Source organism: Vidua chalybeata, chromosome 16 (genome assembly GCF_026979565.1).
Source record: "Vidua chalybeata isolate OUT-0048 chromosome 16, bVidCha1 merged haplotype, whole genome shotgun sequence".
In the NCBI taxonomy this organism is placed as follows: Eukaryota; Metazoa; Chordata; class Aves; order Passeriformes; family Viduidae; genus Vidua; species Vidua chalybeata.
In genome coordinates, this window is record NC_071545.1 from 14,069,524 (window position 1) to 14,088,690 (window position 19,167).

Consider the following 19,167-nt stretch of genomic DNA (forward strand, 5'->3'; position numbering starts at 1 on the left):
CGGAGCGGAGTCGTGGGAGGAGGGAGGGCTGGGCGTTTGCGCCCTTCGGGCAGAGAGCGCGGCGGCGATCGCGGCACCGCCGGCGGCGCGGCACGGGTGGCCCGGTGTGCCGGGGCCACCACCACAGCTCTGCGTCCCTTGGCGAGGGGATCAGCTCCCCCTCCTCGCCTCTGCGACGGGTTTTATTTATTTACCCCTTGGAGGGAAAAAAAAAACAAAACCGGTGTGTGTGGAAGGGTTGCTTCTTTGTTAGCACCTCCCTTTCCCCCTCCTGCTAATAATAAACCTCCCCAAAATCAATCGCTCCCAGCGATGATTGCCACCAGCTCACCGTGCACCTAAATCCCCGCAGATGATGGTGCTGCGAGCCCGCGCGCCTGGATTTTTCCTGCCGGTCGCTGCCTGGGCTGCAGCTGGCTCCGGCACGCAGAAAGCTGCAGGTGTGATTTGTTCATTTGCCTCCACCTCCCCCCTTTCCCCCCCGCGCTGCCTCCCTCCTGCTCTGCTTCCCTGCCGAGCCCACCTAGCTCATCCCACCCAGCTCATCGCGGCGGCCAGACCCGCATCCCACCCTGCGCCGACTCCGGCATCTCCCCGGTGCAGTGCTGGCGGAGGGTTGGGATGGCTGGGGCTGGAGAGAGAGTGTGTGTTCGTGGAGGGGAGAGGAAGGGGGGGTTAATCTGATCCTACGAGGTTGGAAGAGGAGGAAAAAAAAAAAAATCAAAACTATAAAGGAGGCAGCAGCCTCCTCCTTTTCCTTCTCCCCCGCTCCAGAGGATTAAGCCTACAAAAAAAAAAAAAAAAAGAGAGAGAGAAAAAAAATGTCTGCAGCTTTCTGTTGACCCTGCATGATGGCATTTTTGCGCTCTGTGTGCTGCCTCTGCTGATTGCTATTCCTGGCACAAACACACACACACACGCACACACACACACACACACGCAGCCCCAGCACGGCTCACACGGGCACGGCGAGCCCACTCCAAAATACAAAAAAAAAAAAAAAAAAAAAGCAAAAAAAAAAAAAAAAAAGCCCAAACCCAACCCAAACCGGTACCGCTCGGTGTCCCTGGCCACCCTGGTCTCTGTCGGGAGAGCTGCCAGCACCCGCTGCCGCTCGCCCTCTCCTCCACCCCACTTCTCACCTCGGTCCCCAGCTCCAGCGAGCACTTTCTGCCGGAGCCACCCGCAGCCAGAGCCCTCCACCACTCCTACCGCTGGCATTACATTTTCAGGCTGGATGCTATAGGGCCGTTTCTAATTACCTTATATCCCCTAGTGGTCTATGAATAATGGTTAGTGAAGGAGCTCAGAAGGGCTGCTGAGAAGGGAAGAAAAAAAAAAAAAAGGGAGAATTGTGCTATTTCTCACATTTTTTTTTCTAAGGATCTAATCTGGCTACTGTGCTCTGGAAGAGGAGGAGAGCGAGCCAGCAGGAGAGAGAGGAGAGAGCGAGGACCATCGCAGGTATTGTTGCAAGCTACATCTTTGTGCTTTTTTTTCCTTTTTTCCCTTTTTTTTTTTTTTTTTTTTTTTTTTTCTTGAAGCCGCAGCAGAATTGGAAGGGAGGGCGTGAGGAAGTGGGGGGGGGGGGGGCGGGTGAGGGTGTGCGGACAGAGCTTTTTCCGGATTTATTTTTCTCTTGTGCAACTCGTGTGCTGCTGCGATTGAATGGATGCACGGCGCCGGCATCGCGGAGTTTGGGGAGGGAGGGGGGATTATACGTGCGTGTGTGTGTGTGTTGTGTGTGTGTCCTATTTGCAGCAGCAACGGAGGAGCCCGGGGGGCGTGTGTGGGGGGGGGTTGTTTTGCTTTTCTGGAAGTAATAAAGAAATTTGCAAGCCGTCCAAAAACCCCTCCTGACTTGCCGATTGATGGGTGTCTGAACAAAGATACAGCTGAGACTTGGAAGTGTTTGTGTGTGGAAGGGGTGGATTTCGTTTGGCTTGTCCTGGATCCCTACTTTTGCAAAGTTAAAATAATAATGGGCACGGGGCTGCGAAAGCCTCTGCAGAGGGAAGTCTTCCCGGGAAGGCTTATTTAATTGAGGAGTTATGGATGTGCATGGTTTTATACTTCCAAAAGTTGCGGCGGTGCCGCGGGCGGGCGCCTGGCTCTCCTTGCCGTTGTCTGCACGTGAGAACGCTGACTTGATGGATTTTCTTTCTTTTATTCGGTGGCTGGCGGGGCAGGGAAAAATGGATCTAGCAGATAACCCAAGGAATCGTGGGGTTTGCACATCTGGCTGCGCCTTTGGAAAGCCCCTTGATGGGACTTTCACCTCCCGCTCCCATTCTCCCACGGCAAATTTTGCCTCCAAATCCTCCGTTGACATTAATAAACAAACAAACCAGGGAATAGCCGTGGAGCCCGGTGAGGGGGCTCGGAGTGCTGCCCGGGGGTGGGGAACCGTGTGCTTTTGTTTTAAATAACGAAACGGCGATGATTGAAAACATATGAATAGGATGCAATGCAGAGCGGGTGTGTTACGGGGCGGGAGGGGGGGGAAGAGCTGGAAAACTGCTTATACGACAGAAGCAGAGCTTGAATGAGTGTGGTGAGATGAAAGGCGAGGGGTCCGTCCCTCGCCCGGCTGCGAGGGGGGGCGATTCCCAAAGGCAGAGGAATGATCTCGGGGTGGGGAAGCTCACTGGGGAAAAAAAAAAAAAAAAACCAAAAAACCAAAAACCAAAAAAAAAAAAAAACCCAACCAACCTGAAGTATGTGATTATATCCCATCCAACTTTGCCGGTTGCGTTGTTAATGGAGCTAATTGTCCTCAAAAATAATAAAACCGGGGGGAAATATGCCTGTGTGTGGATGGGGGGAGATGTGCAGGGAGCAGAAGCAGGTCCTGAAACCCCAGCGGCTCCCCCAAAAGCGCCGCCGAGGTGGGGGATACCGAGGTGGGATCCAAACGTGGCCGGATTGTGTTTATTTGGGCGGAAATAAAGATGGAGCAACTGCCCTGGGGAAGGCTGTAATCCCCCAGGGAAGGGCTCCGAAACCACGCCGGTGCTGCCCTTCGCTGCCTGCCCTGCCTGGCCTTGCTTTTGTGTTTGTTTGCTTCCGAGGAGGGGGGAGAAGGGAGCTGGGGGGGGCCGCGAAGGCGGGGAGAAGCCGTGAGGGCGGAGAGCCGATTTAAATTGGACTTAATGGATTCCCAGGGCAGCTCTTTTAGATGAAAGTCAAAATAAGAGCCAAAGTGAATCTCAGCAGACCTGTCTGTTGCATTAGAGATGCAGCCCTTCCTCTCCCTCCCTCCCTTTATTCTTTAAAAGAGAGGGGGAAAAAAGTGTTATCCTTACGGAAGACGGCGTGGAGTTTCTCATTCCTATAATGCGAGCTCTAATTGAAGAACTTGCAGCCTCTTGGGAGAGTCTTTACTGATCGCTGCTTTTGTTATTCATGGCTGCGCTCTGTTTTCTTGGGATTTTTGGGGGGGGCTGATGCAAGTCTGGCTGCGCCGGGTGTGATGCTGTGTCCCCCCCCAGGCTGGCTCCATGGGCTGACAGCAGGTAGGACCCCCTGGTCCCCTCCTCAGGGGGTCACACCGGGCTCCCCCGGGTAGGTTGTGCTGTGCTGGAGGAGGAGATGAGCAGCTGAAAGCCCCCGGGAGCTGTCGGGGTGAGATGCTGCAGCCTGGCTGCGGGTGGCTCTCGTCCTCACAGGACCCCCTGGGATGGATCCTGCCCATTGTGGCACATGGGAATGGGAGCACAGCGGGGCTTCTGCCTCCTGCCTGGGCTCACTGCAATGATTTCGGGGTGCCATGGAGTGCCACAAGCCTGCTTGGTGCAGAGGGCACAGTGCAGCCCTGCTGTCACAGCTCTTCTGTCCCACGGGGGTCTGTGCTGTCACCTGGAGGGGACAGGTGCTGTGCCAAAGCCACGTAGATGCTCTGCCCACCCAGGGTGAGGAGCAGGACGCAGCCACTGAGCCTGTAGGTCCTGTGCTGGGCAAGTTTCTCTTTTCTCCTGCCTTTTCCGTTGCTCAGGAATTCAGGGGTGCGCAGGGAGACTGGCAGATGGGGCTCCCCCCTTCAGAGGTCTCATCACCCCCCACTTCCCCTCCCAAATCCCTCGGCTGGCCAGAGGAGTTGCTGGCCTGTGTCCCCAAGTCCTGTGTCCCCACGAGGTCCCATGGTGATTCTGCCCATGGCAGTGGGCTGGTTTGATGCAGCCAAAAGCTCCTGGGGGGCAGGTCCTTGCTGTCCCTGCATCCCTTTCCCAGCCTTGGGCACCCATTTGAACTACATTTGAGCTCTGCATGGATGAAAACAAGAGCCACAAGCCCCAGGGCTGCCGTCAGTGGCATTTGGTGGCTGTGGGGTGAGCGTGGCTGGGGAGGAGGATGTGTGAGCAGGATGGGGCCCTGCCAGCCCATCGGCTTAGCAGGGAGGCAAAGCAGTTAACCTGGACATCTGATCTCCCCGGGAATTGTGTATTGACCCTGACAGCGATGCATCAGGAGCGACAGACTCTCCATCATCGATCCCTCTCCTCCCATCACCAGGTGTCGACACCGACAGCCGTGGAGCCGGCTTTAATTTCAGGCCCCTGGCTCCAGCACATAACACTTAGCCATGGTCCCAGGGTGCCACCAGGCTTTGCAAACAAACACCTCCACAGGCAGGTGACCGTCCCCATTTTGTGGCAGGGATGGCACTTGCTGTGGGTGGCCAGCTGAGCTGGGGGCAGGGTTGGCAAGGGACCATCCCAGGGCCATTGGGCAGGGTGACATCGCAGCCTTTGGTGGGGGATCCGGGGATCACCTGGAGTTCCTGCTTTGCTAGTCTTTGCTAGGAAAACCCTATGATCTGGCACTCCTTGTGCCGTCAGTGTTGAACAGTAGAGGATTTGCCCAAGCTGGGGTGTCCCAGTCCTTTTGCAGCCTCTTCTGGGTGACCTTATCTGGCCTGGATGTGTCTTGTCTTCCCCACCTTTAAAATGGCCACTGCCAAACCTGCTGGGTGGTCAGGTGTGTGTGCCACCCCACAGACACCTGCTGGGGAGCGTGGTGTGTTTCCTGGGTGCCTTGATTTTGGGCAGGACGCCGGCACTGGCAGGGGCCGGCTGGCACATCGCCTCTCCTCCTTCCCAGCATCTTGAGATTTCCGAGACGCACGCAGCCAAGCTGAGGCTGAAAAAGCTGCTTGTGGTTCAAGAGCATCTCCTCAACGGAGGAGAGAGGGAGGCTTTTCATTCCTCCCTTTCTTTTGGAGCTATCCAAGCTCCCCTCACCGGTGCAGGGGCTCTTCCCGCTCCCCCCTGCAAGGGAACGTTAAAAGCCAGGGGCAGTGGATATCTTGACACCCCGTCAATCTGAGCCTTTTACAGCAGCAGTCTCTGAAGGCTGGCACTGCTGCACAGAAGAAAACAAGTGAGAAGAGAGGGGGAGGCGAGAGCAAGCCTTTGCAGCCGGCAATCGATAATTGTGGTGTCACTCACTGCCTTGGAAGTTCCCGCATCCCCACGGTCGGTCGCTGGTGGGGGGAGAAGGGGAGGGTGAGAGCTGGGCTCTGCCCCGCCAGCACTGGGCATGGGGCAGGGAGGGTGGCGGAGGGCGAGAGCCCAGCCCTGAGCAGGAGCCTCCCGCTGCATTACTCACCACTTGATGTAGCTTGAACCTTTCAACTCCCTCCCCTTGGGGATGGAGCGGGCTGGGCAGAAGGTGTTGACGGAAAATGCTCTCCTTTCTTAGCTTTGAGCGTTTTTATTCCCCTTCCCTTCTTTATTTTTTCCTTCCCCACCTCTCTCTACGTGAATTTTGGGCTTTAATAATCCCCCCAAAATATAAAAGAAACCCAAAAAACCCCCCAGCCCAGCTCCCCCTCATGTGTGTCTCCATCTTAGCAAAAGCCGAGGCAAAAGATCAAGGAATTCTTCCTTTTGTGCAGCTTTCAAGACCAAAGATGTGCCGGTGAAAAGGGGAGGCTCAGAGTACCAGGCACACACAAGTGTTAAAGGAGAGGCTTCCCTTTTGTCTCCAAGGCAATCAGCCGGTGAAGGGATCCACAAATTAATTAAAAATTGCTCTGTCTTGATTGAGTTATTCCTGCTCGCATCCCACCTGCCTATCAAAAGACTGGGAATGGCAGGAGGAAATTCCTATTTCTTTCCCAAACAGCTCAGACACGTACCACGGTCTGTCTCGCTTGCCTTTTATCCCAGGCAGCAAAGGAAATAAAAAAAAAGAAAGGGCTGGCGCGGTATCCAAAGAGATCTCTCCCGGAGGATGCGTCCCCTCTCCTGCGCTAACAAATGCTGCGGTATTTGGACGATTTGGAAGAAAAATGAGCAGATTTACGTGTCAGGCATGGGCCAAATTGTAGTTGTAACTCCATGAAGTTGATGGAGATCCATCGGAGATTAATTTGGCCCCAGGTCTGGTGCTTGCTCCGCAGGGAATAGGCTGGATCTCTGCCTTGCTTGAAACAAGAGGTATTCAAATGGGTTTGTTGTGGCTGTGCTATGCCCAAGTGGTAGAGCCGAGCAAAAATCCCAACTGGTTGTATCCCCGGTGCCAAAGCACCATAAATACACCTCGAGCTGTCAAGTCCTGCACAGTCTCTACCGCATTTACCACTGAGAATGCTTTCAGGGGGTAGATTTATCTGTAGGGGCTGTACAGAAGTCTCCCTGTGTGCTTTGCTAAGAGGCTTGAACTCCATCCCGGTGTCCTGATGGGGGAAGCCTTTCTCCCCTCCTGTTTATGGGATTTCCACCCAAACCGAGCCTGCGCCGGGGCTCATCCTGAGCCCCAGAGAGCCCAGCCCTCCTTCACTGGGCTCAGGCTCTGGTTTGGAGGGGCATCATCAGTCAGTGCCTCTGAGCAGGATTTGGGGGGGGTGGTTTGCTGCTTTGCAGTCAGACCTTGCTTCCTCTGCTTTATTGTCATCTCCGCTCTTAGTCACCGCTCGATGCCTCACCAGAGGACACTGCTCCTGCTGCATTTATGGCAGCCACTAAAATTGGCTGCTCCGACAGGGAGGGACACCGAGCATCAGGGAGGCTCTGCCCAGCTCCCTTACGATCCTTGGCATCATGTGGGGAGCGCAGGGGAGCTGCAGGGCAGGTCTGTCACCAAATGGGTCCCCTGTGCCGAGGATGGATCTCCAGCTCCGCCGGGTCCCTCCAGCTGATGCGTGAGGGAATATGGGAGCAGTGCTGGAAAGGAGCAGCAGTGGCCACGTTCTCAGGTGGAGATGGCTGGCGTGTAAATGAAAATGAGATGCTCGATAAAGTAGGAAGGCATAATTAAAAACGTTCACGGCTGCTGGCTCGCAAAGCGTGGGCACTCAGTGATCCAGCGAGGCACAGCCGTCCCCCCTCCCCAAACCCCACGGCCCTCAGCCCCCCTCGTCCTGTAATAGCGTGTCCTTCACATGCCTGTCGCTACATGATCTATAGAACAGGGCTGGCCTCTCGTACCACTGCCTTCCACCAGGCTGGTGACTGGATTCTCCAGAGGAGTCTCTAGTCCTATCATAGCATGTCCTTCACCGTGACTGCTGCTGCACAGAGACGCGGCAGCGCGGGGCTCTAATACCTTGTAATTCACTGTGACTGCTGTGGCAGGACCTGCACCGTGCTGTGCTGCCGCAGCCCTTCAGACCCCTTGGCTTTTGCATCTGCTCTTGGGCTTCAGAGCAAGGGCTGGGTGGGAGGGGACAGATGGTGGGGGGACCTTGGAGGTGTCCTGGGCTTGGAGCCTGGTCCCTGGCTCCTGGTGGGGCTGGGAAGGTGCTGAGTATCCCCAGGACACGGTCCCATCCTGCCTCCTGGGTGGTTTAAAGGAGGGAGTGGTGGCTTCTCTGCCTTGGCAGGGGAGAAATCCCTGTGACACTGCCAGGGTGAGAAATGGCCCTTGGATGCAAGGAAAGCATCCTTCCTCTGGGTGGTTTGGGCATCATAATAAATGTCAATATCTCTGTGCACACAAAGGAGAAGGGGACATTTGCCTACCGAGCGTGTTTGTTCCAGGAGCTGATTTACTTTGAAGACTTCAAGGGTTCTCTGATGCTTCCCTCTTCACTGGTTAACCCTGTTCCTTTGCCAGTTAAATAGAAATGCAGCTGCCATCAATAAAGCCCTTCTGGAGGCTGTTCCATGGATGTTGCCACACTGCTCCCAGTGCTGTGCTGGACACTGTTCCCCCTTCAACTGATCTGGTTTAGCTCCTCCATGGGCAGGTGTCTGCACCCCTGAGCTTCTGCTGCCCTGGTGAAGTGAGGATCTCTGTGAGGGGTGAGGGTTTTCCAGGCAAGTGATGGAGATCCCAGTGCTCACAGCATCCCCTTGGAGCCTTGCTGTGCACAGAGCAGGGTGGGGGTGACCATGGCTCAGCCAGGAACCAGATCTGGGGTTGTTGCTTTGTGTTGCTGGGTTTTCTTTGGAGGGGAGGCATTGGAAAGCCTGGAAGCTGGAACCTGTAAAAAGAGTGAGGATGTCTTGTCAGGGCTCCCAGGATTGGAGAATAGCATGTTTGGTGGTGAGATGGATGAGGGAGCAAATTTTGGGAGCTAGTGCTTCCCTGCAGCATGATGCTCAGCTTGTTTTCCAAAAAACAGGAGTTGGCATCTCCTGTTTTGGTTCCATACAAATCATCAGTGTTGTTGTTGATCCTGCTTGGACTGAGGAAGGAGGAATTTGGCCCAGTGGCTTTTTTCCCTCCTGCTTCCCCTAGCAGCCTAGGCTACAGATCTGCAAACAGCTGTAAGGAGAGCAGAGATCATTAGCTGGAAGGATCAGATGAGATAGTTTCTTAAAAGGATTGTCTGATTTCTCTATTGATCAGCCTGATTTAAAAGGGGGAGTTGGGTCAGAGGGCATAAATTATCATTGAAGGAGGGGTGAAGGCCTCAAAGGCTGTGCTGCACTTAGCTGCAGTGCTGAGGAATGTGTCTCTCGGCGGGGACGTGCAGAGCTGAGCGCCGTGGCTGCCGGCCAAGCTGGGTCTCCTCTACGCTGAACTGGGAACCGAGTCAAGGGAAGTGCATTTAAACTTGGGTAAAGAGCCTCTCTTTCTTTGCCAAACTGGTTTCTGCAGCCCCCACCGTTTGGGGTCAGAGGGGGAAGGGGTGCAGCATGCAGCCCCGGGTGAGGTTTGGGGTGCGGCCATGGGTTGGGGCCGCTGTGGGGTCCCCACTGGCTCTGAGCTCCCTCCTTCCCTCCCCAGGGAGAGGATGCTCTCACCCCGCAGAGACCTGCGACCTCTCCCTGGCTTTCCCCAGGCTCCCTGTGTGGTCTGCAGCAAGATGTTGAACCACGGGAGGTTTCTGCCTCCCTGGCTGTAAAATGAAGCTAATCTGCAACCTGAGGTTGCTGCTTTCCCTGTTCTTGTGATCGCTGCCCAGGGCTCCTGCATCTCCTGCCACTGGAGTCACGGGGCTTGCAGGCTTTGCAGTGGCCCCCCCAGCTCTGGATTATGGGAAGAGGAATGGGAAAGAATCCAGGGAAAATAAGAGACCCTCTACATTGATGGCAGAGGGTCTGGTTTTGGGGACATGGTACATCTTCCACACCAGCTGGTTCTGCTGCAGCCTGGATCCTTGTTCATTCTTCCCTCATTCTCATCCATCCTCATGATGGAGGAGCCTTTTGTACCTAGGTCAGTGTCCCATTTCTACCTTCTCCCAGGGTTTGCAAATCCCTCAGCTCTCTGGGGTGAGGTTGTGTCACTGTGACAGGGTTGTGTCACCCCAACAGGGCATGAGCTGAAGCCAGGACAGGCTGTCTCGACAAGGAAAGCTGCAGGAGCACTTGTGTGGTGCCAGATCGTCCTCTGATTGGGGTTTGTGCCCTTTCCAACCCCGATGGAGCTTGTTCCTCTTATTTCTGGCTGTGCTAAATTAAAACAGTGCAAGAAGTGTGATTTCTGCAGCTGTGAGCAGGTCTGAGGTGCCCTGGTGAGCGCTGGGCTGGCGCATCCGCCTGGAGTAGCACCATGGGGGAGGCTGACACAGCCACACTGCTGGTGTCCCCAGGCTGGGGACATGTCCTGAAACTGGGTCCATCTGCCCTTTCCCAATGCTGTTCCACACGCCAGAGGTGCAGCCAAAGCTGCTGCCTGCCCCAGTGCTGCCCATCCTGCATAGAATCATTGAATCACAGAATCATTAAGGTTGGGAACTCCTCTAAGACCATCAAGTCCAACCATTAACTGAACACTGCCAAGCCCACCACTAAACCATGTCCCCAGATGCCATATCCAGACATTTGTTTGAACACTTCCAGGATGGATGAACACTCCACCAATACCCTGGGCAGCCTGTTCTGATGCCTGACCACCCTTTTGGTGAAGACATTTTTCCTCATGTCCAACTTCAATGGCCCCTGGCTCAACTCGAGCCATTTCCCCTTGTTCTATCTCTTGTTACCTGGAGCAGAGCCTGACCCCCACCTGGCTGCACCTTTCTGTCAGGGACTTGAGGAGAGTGAGAAGTTTACCCCTGAGCCTCCTTTTCTCTAGGCTGAACCCCCCCCGCCAGCTCCCTCAGCCGCTCCTTGTGCTCCAGATCTGTTTTCTGGACACACTCCAGCACTTCAGCCTCTTCCTGGGAGTGAGGGGAACATCCCCATGTGCCCCAGCCCTGTGCACAGCGGCTGCTGGGGGCAGCAGCATGGTGGTTCCCCGTGACGTGTGGCTTGGAAGGAGATGAGCCAAGACATTATCACGGATCACTTCTGCCAGGTGGAGAGCAGGGGACCAGCATCCCAGCCCAGGCAGGGCACGGCTGGGAGCGGGCAGAGGGATCAAAGGCTGAGCCAGGGCAGCAGGGGCTCGCAACAGCCACCGAGGAAGAGAGCATCTCTTCCAGGCATCGGCCTCCCGGCATGGCTGTGGGAGCAGCCACCAGCGTGCGGCAGCTGGGCCGGCATTATCCTGGAAATGTCATCCGAATGCCAGCCCGCCGGTGAGCGCCAGGACGTGGCAGGAGGCGGTGACTCGGCTTGCCGGCATTGGCTACCATTTTAGAGGAAATGTGGAGCGGCGGGTAATTATTTCTCGTTCTTAATTGAAATTTCAGCCTCAGTGGTTCGCGAGAGCGGGCGGGAGCAGGAGCACAGGCGAGCGTGACACGAACGCAGGGCTCGTTGTGGGATGAGGGGGAGCACGAGTGAGCTGAGCCTGTGGGATGGCAAAGCATCTCCCAGCTCACGCAGAGTCCAGCGCTCCAGGGAAGGAATTCCCATAGCCCACAGCATGGCCTTGCTCATGGCTGTGAAATAAAACCAACCCCCAGAACGCCAAGATTTTAATTTTTTTTTTTAAGCGGGGGAGGATGCTTTATTGTTTCTTTATTCCTGTATTTCTGTTTTGCTTCGGATGAAGGGCCAATTAACTGGAATTAGGCGCTGCAGCCTGGCACCCTGCGTCGGCTCGGAGCAATCAGGTGTAGCGCAGCATGGCTGATGAGAGCCAATCAAGATGTATAAACGAGGTGTTGACATTCAAACAGCGGGTACCCGCGCCGCCCGGCCGTGCTGCCGAGCCCGCGACACCGACCCGGGCACCGGGAAGGGCCCCATGGGGCAGCCGGGTCTGCTTTGGCTCCAGAGCATTCTGTGTTGGGTGTGATGGCGGGGGACACGCTCAGCTGCTCATGCTGGGGGCACTGGGTGTGAGGGAGAGGAGTGGACACCCACGCCAGGGTCTGCTTGCTGGCAGTCCCCCTGCCCAGTGCTGATGTATCCCCTGGTCAAGGCCCTTAGTGCTGCTCTGGGGTGGGCAGCCAAGCAAGATTTTGTTCCTTTGGGGAAACTGAGGCACGAGGCAAGATGGTGGACAAGGTCCATAATGCTGGGGCCTGGTTTCATCTTCCAGGTTTTTTTATTTCCATTGCCTGGATCAGTTTTGCCTGAGTGGTATTGGGACACATTTGTCCCCCCGCTGTCTAGGGACCATGGATGGGGACCTCGGTGTGACCACCGTACTGGCAGGTGCAGGGCCAGCACCCTCCAGCAGTTTGTCACCCTCAGCTCTTGGGTTTGCCATATCTACCACTGTGGGACACCCTGGGAGGTGAGGACCAGAGGCACCAGTGGCCGTGGCAGCACCACGCAGGCCAGAGGAGCTCAGAGGCCATCCAGGGAGGAGAAAGCAGCTCCGAGGCGAACAGCCTCATCAGCATTTCCTGTCTCACGATGGAGAAATCGCATGTGGTGAGAGGCTCTAAAAATAGGCTCGGCAAACTTTTAACCACATTTGCAGATGTTAAAGGTAAAGCCAGAGCAGCCCCGGGGAAGAAAACATCCCAGGCCATGCCTCCCTGGTGCTAACCCTCAGCTCTGCCAGTGGTGGGGAGCTGGCTCTGAGGGCGGGAGCCCCCAGATGGGCAGTGGGGCCCGGCCTCTGCCTCGTCACGTCTCTCTCCTGTGTGTCCCCATTAAGTGTGTGGCAGGAGGACATTAGGAGCAGGAGCACGTACCGGCAGGCTCTGTCTAACAGCGCTGCCGCCTGACCCTGATTTGTAGCAGGGCTGAGCAGGGAGGTTTGCTGTAGTGTTACAGCTTTTCCTGTGGTAATAGCCGGCCGGGCAGCACTCACACGGCACTGCCAGTGGCACAGGGAGCCCGCAGTGGCACGGGGAACCCAGGGTGGGAAAGGGATGCTATAGCTGGGTCATGGCACATTTGCTTGCAAGAGAACTGAGGGCATGTGGGGACACGGTGTTGCTGCTGGAGTTGTGTCTCTCCATGGCAGCAGTGCTGGCGCCCAGCATGGTGGCAGAAACACAGCTGGGTCTGCCTGTCCTTGTCCCCACCAGCCCAATGACTCCATGTCCAGTGGTTTGTCCTGCACATGCAGTGGGTGCTGCTGTCTCCTTGCCTCCTGCTCGTGTCACATTGCCAGGGCTGGAGTCATTTGGGGACAGTGGCCAGGGCTGCCAGGTCCTCTCCCAGCCAAGGTCCCAGCTCCCTGATGGCACTCAGGGGACGTTGTTTCATTTCCCCCATTTCTGCCATGCCAAGGGTGACAAACCATCAGAGGGTGCCAGCCCTGTGCACACAGTGAGGTCCCTTTGTACCCTCCCTGTGGGGACCTCTGTGTGGGGATGGATGCCTCCCATTGCCACGCATCCTCTGGGACTTGCAGAGGCAAAACTGACCTGGTAATGGAATGGAAATAAAAAACCTGGTGGGTTGAGGTGAGTGCCAAGGTTGTGGTCCTTGTGGAAGGCTGGCAAGGGGCATTCTGCCCACAAAGGGTGGAAGAGGCAGCACCGGCTGCCAGCATCGCTCTGCGGTGCCGTGGTCCCTGGCCTGTGCTGGCCCCACAGCCCCAAGTGGGAGATAGCAAGAATCTTTAACCTCACAGACATGGAAGGTTGACTTGAACCATCAGAAAGATGAAAGAGACACAGAGAGAGGGAACGATTAAAGGGAAGAAGTCGAGATTCCTCTGTTACCTCAGCTGCCCGCTGCCTGACACCGGCAACTCACGGGCCCTCGGCACCTCTCACGTGCAGCTCGGTGCCGGGGCACGGGAGGGCACATGACTTTCTCCTCAGGAGGGAACTTCCCAGGAAGATTTTAATACTTGCTGTTGGTGTGATGTCTGGGGGAATCCACTGCTTTCTGTCTGCCATTGCCTGGCTTCACCTTCTCCTGCTGGCAACTGATGCATCCTCACAGCTGCGTTTGGGGTGATGGTTTGGGTTGTTGTCAGCCTTCACCTGCAACACTGGAGGGGGAAAAACTACCCCTCAGAGTTTTATTTAGCTAAAAAAACCAACCCAAACACAACCTCAAGCAGGTGCAGACTGTGCCTCATGGTGGGATGACTGGGATGCTAGGGAGCAGCACTGGTCCCCAGGAATCTCCACTGGCCACACTGGGGTCGGTGTTTTGGCAAAAGGCATCACCTTGCCAGTAGGAATAATAGCCAGGAGGGGGAGGGGGCCGGGGCAGGCAGACAAGCAAATCCGTTTTATCAGACGCCGCATATTTTATGAAAGCACATTTCAGCTCTTCAGCCTTGGAAAGCTTTTCATACCCTTTAATTTTCTAATAAAAAGGAATTACGTTTGCTGAAAAGCCAGTAACAAGATTCACTGTCATTGTCTTTTGTACAGACCATAATTCCTGGCTCGGGCTCCTGCCTGCAGCCCCGTTGTGTGGTCCCAGGTGTGGGTCCGGGGTGCTGGCACAGGGGGCCTCAGGACCACGGCTTTGCTGCTGGGAGCTTGTGGCAGGTGCCCAGGAATGATGGGGGTGGAGGTGAGCACCACGTTTGTCTGCATCCACAGTGATGCCTCTTGGTGCCCAACACAGATCCCTGAGAAAGCAGCATCTGGTTTTGAGGTGGTTCCTGCTGTCTGAGTGTGCCAGGTGGGGTGGCCTTTGAACCAAAAATCAGTTTAACTGCCTGGTCATTGGCCTTGTAACCATGAGCTTGAGAGCAATGTGAGGTCCTGACGAGGCTGGTGGCTGGCAGACAGCTTTCCTGGTCTTTGATATGGCTGGGACAGGTTGTGGTTGCACATGTGTTGGAGAAATGAGGACAACGAGCTGATGTCCCCTGGCCCTGCAGATCTGACTGGTGAAAAGGTTCAGCTGGGCAGCCAGCAATTCCCAGTTATCCCCACCATCCCGGGAATCCCTCCTGCAGGCTGCAGGATCTGGCATGCAAACAGCAGCTACCACACGTGACATCTCATCAAGCCCAGGGCACTCCCAAAATCCAACCAACCGCAGGCTCTGACAGTGGGCAAAGCATGTCTGGCTGCCAACACCGAGACCCACCAACTGCTCCCAGCTCCCTGCAAACCCTGAGCACGTCCTGGCGGTGTTTACAGCATGCAGAGCCCTCACAGGCTCACTTGCACCCCACTTTCCTCCAGGGGTGCGTCCCCCTCGGAGCTCTGGAGCCGCAGCTCTGCCGGTGCCGCGCGGCTCCCGGCCGGCTGCCACGTGGCACCGGAGCCACGACGCCGCAGCGCTGGCGCTCCGTCTCCTTCCGAGTTGCTCATTTGAAGTTTCAGCTCGCCGGCTGCTTTCGTGCAGGTGGGATGCAAAGCCAGCCCACAAACACCAATAAATATCTTCTATATCCTCCTCCCGCCCCCCCACCCTGCCTCCAATTCTCGTTTTCATTCTTACTTCCCAGCTGGTTTTGGGGGGGAAAACGGGTTTTCAAAGCTTTCCGTAAACGTGTGTAACAATAGGAAGCGTTGCCTTTTAGCCTGCGGCCGGCACAGTTTTAAATGAGGTCCCAGGTAGTCATGGTTACCTCTCCTCTTCAGTAAGAGATGACTTTTATTTCCTGCCTTTTGTATTTGCACATCTCAGATATACATTCTCCTAAACCATAATTGGTATTCACGGATAGACAGGAACGCAGGAGTGAGCTGCCACAAGAGGGGAAGAGCCAGATGGACGCAGGGGGTGTCAAGGTCTCCAAGCCCCCAAACATCAGGAAATCTTAATTTCAAGTCATTTTTCCTCCCCTGGCAAGGGCGGGGAGGCAGACCTGTCTCTCCACAGCCTCAGGGCTTGTCCTGATCCCACCTCCCTTGCAGCATCCTGGCTATTCTGGTTGCTGCGCCAGAATTTGGGATTTACCCTCTTGTCCTGCAAGCCTCTCCGTCATCCTGCATCCCCCCTCAAGCATCCTTTGATTGTGCCGAGCTGGGAAGGTAAAACAGGGGCTGCCCTGTGCCCCTTGTGCCCAGGCAGAGTCCTGACCCTCCAGGCACTTGGGGGGCCAAGCCTGCACCCCTTGATTTTTGGAGGCACGAAGGGGAAGCAGAGCTGTGGGGCTGCGCGCTCGCAGCGGGCACAGCCCGGGGAGCGGGCGCGGGAGGGAGAAGCGCTCGGCAATGATTGATGAAAGATCATAGCCTCATTCCACGGGATCATTGCTCAGAGTGTGGGCAAAGCTGCGAGTCCCAAGGGGACCATCGCCTGGATGCATGTGAGCCTGCGATTCAGGGCAGAGGGGATGCAAAGCCACGTATTTTATGCCTTTTTTATTTTTTTTTTCTCTCTCTCTCTCTCTTTCTCTTTCTCTCTCTCTCTCTCTAAAGCACCAGGAAAACAAAAACCCAAGCTGTCTAATCAGAGACAAGCAGATTCCACCCACTTCCTTGGAAAACTTGCATTTGCTAGGAAATCATCTCGCTGCATTTACAGCAAGCAGAGTGCCCCAGCGGTAGCTCGTGCCTTTCTGGCAGGATGATAACCAGTGCTGAACAATTATTGCGCTGGAGCGGGAGCAGCAGACATATTGGCTTTTCTCAGCCAGCAGGAAAGAATTTGCAAAACTAAGCAGGCGACTGGAGCAGCTCGGATTTGCAGCGTTGGATGCGCGGTGCCGCGGATTCACAGCTCACCAGATTTGCTGGTGGCAGCATATCAGGGACTCGCACACCGCATGCACCTGGGCTCCTATTTACATGATTTTTTTTTTTTTTTTTTTTTTTTGCAAGGGAAGGGCTTGATTTTGCTGCCTGGAAAATGTGTCTGATTCCCAGCTTCCCCCGTGGACGCTCAGCCCCCCAGGTGTGCACTTGAGTAGTGGGGAGAAGTTGTTTGCTTTTGTGTTTTTTCCCTTTTAATGAGAAAAGTGTGTATTTGTCACAGAATCGTAGAAAGGTTTGGGTTGCAAGGGACTTAAAGACCATCCACTTCCACCCTCTGCTATGGGCAGAGACATCTTTCACCAGAGCAGGTTGCTCCAAGCCCTGTCCAGTCTGGTCTTCCACATTTGCAGGGATGGGGCATTCACAGCTTCTCTGGGCGACCTGTGCCAGTGCCTCACCAGCCTCACAAAAGGGTGTTCTTAAAAGAAATTCTCAAAAAATACTGTCAAAATTGTTGTCGAGGAGGTTGTCCTTAAAAACCAGTGCTGGGAAGAAAGGCAGCAGTTCCAGCAGGATCCTGCCTCATGCCAGCCTGGCTGTCCTTAGCATTACCAGAGGAGCAGAGTCAGTCTGGGGGTTCCCAGGGGAACCTTCTTGGAGCACAGCCACAAATCCCCAATCAAGGCAAAACTCCTTTGCTCAGCTGTAACTTCAGGCAGAGATGTATGGGATTGCTGGAGCAGCTCACATCCCTCTGAGGTTTTATGGTTCTTCCACAGGTAAAACTCCCTGACTGCAGGTCCCACATCTGCCCTTGTCTTCTCCATGGGCTGGGCAGAGTGGAAGCAAAGAAATCCCTTCCCTTCAGGCTTGTGGGGTTGGGAACTGGATCTGTTCCCGTATCCCTCTGCCCACTCACAGCACTCCCAGTCTCTGCTGGAGCATTTCTGAACGGGATGCTCCAGTGTGGAGAGGTGGCACAGTGGGGTTTTGGTGTGGATCTGAACTGCGTTCCCACTGTGGGAGTGCTTGGCAAGGACAGCAGGCAGAGCCTGGCCTGGGATACTCTTCCCAGCCCTGCTCGGGATGCAAACTGCGCATCAGTTGCACCAGCAGCTGATGGAGACTCCAGTATATTAGCAGCATTAATTAAGTTACAAAAATTATGCATGTTATCAGTTATGAGACGACCTTTCATAAACTCCGTTATTAAAGCAATAAAGCATGACCCGCTGGTCCTAACCAGTCTAATGGCTGGCTAAGAGCATGGTTTTTCACATAATACTTTTAGCAGGTCATTAGCTGAGCAATAAGATAACGTGGAGAGCCAAAGTGATGTGCAGGAATGGCAGTGGAGGCAGAGACAGTGCTTGATGAGGGGACACGGGGCTGGGGGTCACCTGTCCTCCCACGTGGCTTGTATGGGCGTGCAGGGCTCTGGTGGTGGCTGTGGTGGGTGATGGTGGAGCCGTGGGTGATGCCAGGGTGCTCCCAGACTGTGCAGTGCTGAAATCCCAGTGCCATGGGGCAAGCCCAGCCCTGGGGCAGGTGTGGGGCTGGTGTCGGTCCCTCTGAGCCCCGGTTTCATTGCCAGAGCCCACCCTGCAGAAGGGAGATGGGGTGTTGTGATGTGGCCATCCCCACTGCAGTCCCAGTGAGCTGTAGGATGAGGGTGGAGGTTCTGAGGCCAGGGGTGGGATGGAGGGGCCTAGGCTCCCTCTGCCTGAGTGGTCTTGGTGTATGGACAGTGCTGGTCTCAGCATATGGTTGGTGTTGGTCTCTCTGGGCTGAAACCCCAATTTGGGGCTATACAGGTTGGTCCCCTCCCTGCCGTGACTGGGGGGACATGCCAGGCATCCAGGGCCACCCTGAGGAAGCCACCAAGCCCTGGCCCCCAGGTCCTGCTCCCTGCACAGACTGGTGCTGTTATTGAGCACACCCCAGCTGAGTATGATGCCCTCCCTACCCCTGGCTGTGCCATGAGACCTGGGCACGCCAAGAGCTGCACCACAATCCAGCACCCCCAAAGCGCCTTTCCCGGTCCCCACCAGCCGTTTCCAAGCACTGACCCTCTCCATAAACAAAGGAGAGGGAGAGGGAGGGTGGCTGGCATGTTAATATACTCTCCCCCCCTCTTTTCCTCCCTTCATCCCTCTGGGAAAGGCCTTTGCAGATATAAGCAAACCTTGATTAAAAGCTGCCTGACAGGCAACGGCAGCAGCAAGCAGCAGGCAAGGAAGCTCTCCAAGTCCAAAGGGAGCTGCTTCTGCTGCTGCCGCTGCTGCCTCCATTCTCAGATGTCCCTGATCCTTTAATCAATCACAGCCGCGGAAGAGAAGAGCAAACAGCCGTGCCGGGGCAGAGGTATGTGCACGCATTCGTTCCAGCCGCAGCCGAGGCAGCGCAGCGGCCGCACGCCTTGGGCTGCAGGCACGGAGCCGTCCCCGCGCCCGGAGCTGCTCTTTCATCTCCCGGAGACAAGCAGGGGCTGTGTCCCTGCCCGTGCCTCCGACAGCCCCGAGGAATCCCGCGTGGAGGATGGTACCCCACGGGGAGCAGGCAGCGGGAGGAGCCTCTTGCCCTCTCCCCAGGTGCTCCCAGCTGCATTCCCGGGTAGAGGATTCTCCCAGCTCCCATGCCATGGGCTGTGCCACACCGGCACTCATGTGCCTGGCTAGCAGCGAGCGGGCAGAATGGGGTGTTTGCAGATGTTGGGGAGCTCTGGGAATGGGGAGCCAGCCTGGATGTTGTGTCTGACACGAGGCTGGCCAAAACCCATCTGTCCTTTGGTAGCACACCATGGCTGGGCACATGGAGCAGCACTTGTGGCTCCTGGGGTGTCCCCATTGCAGGGAAGAGCC

At 55.7% G+C, this 19,167-nt stretch overlaps 1 protein-coding gene across 4 annotated transcripts in view; it reads left to right on the forward strand.

The window, feature by feature from the left end:
- The window catches only part of RAI1 (retinoic acid induced 1), a 74,586-nt gene that overhangs the window by 33,872 nt on the left and 21,547 nt on the right, over window positions 1-19,167 (forward strand). For 3 of the 4 annotated variants that reach the window (XM_053957238.1, XM_053957236.1, XM_053957239.1), the window contains one exon: window positions 1,384-1,464. The gene's annotated coding sequence lies outside the window, so the exon portion shown is untranslated. Of the gene's footprint in view, window positions 1-646; window positions 1,293-1,383; window positions 1,465-19,167 lie in introns of those variants that run through there. The other variant, XM_053957237.1, reaches the window with a different exon arrangement.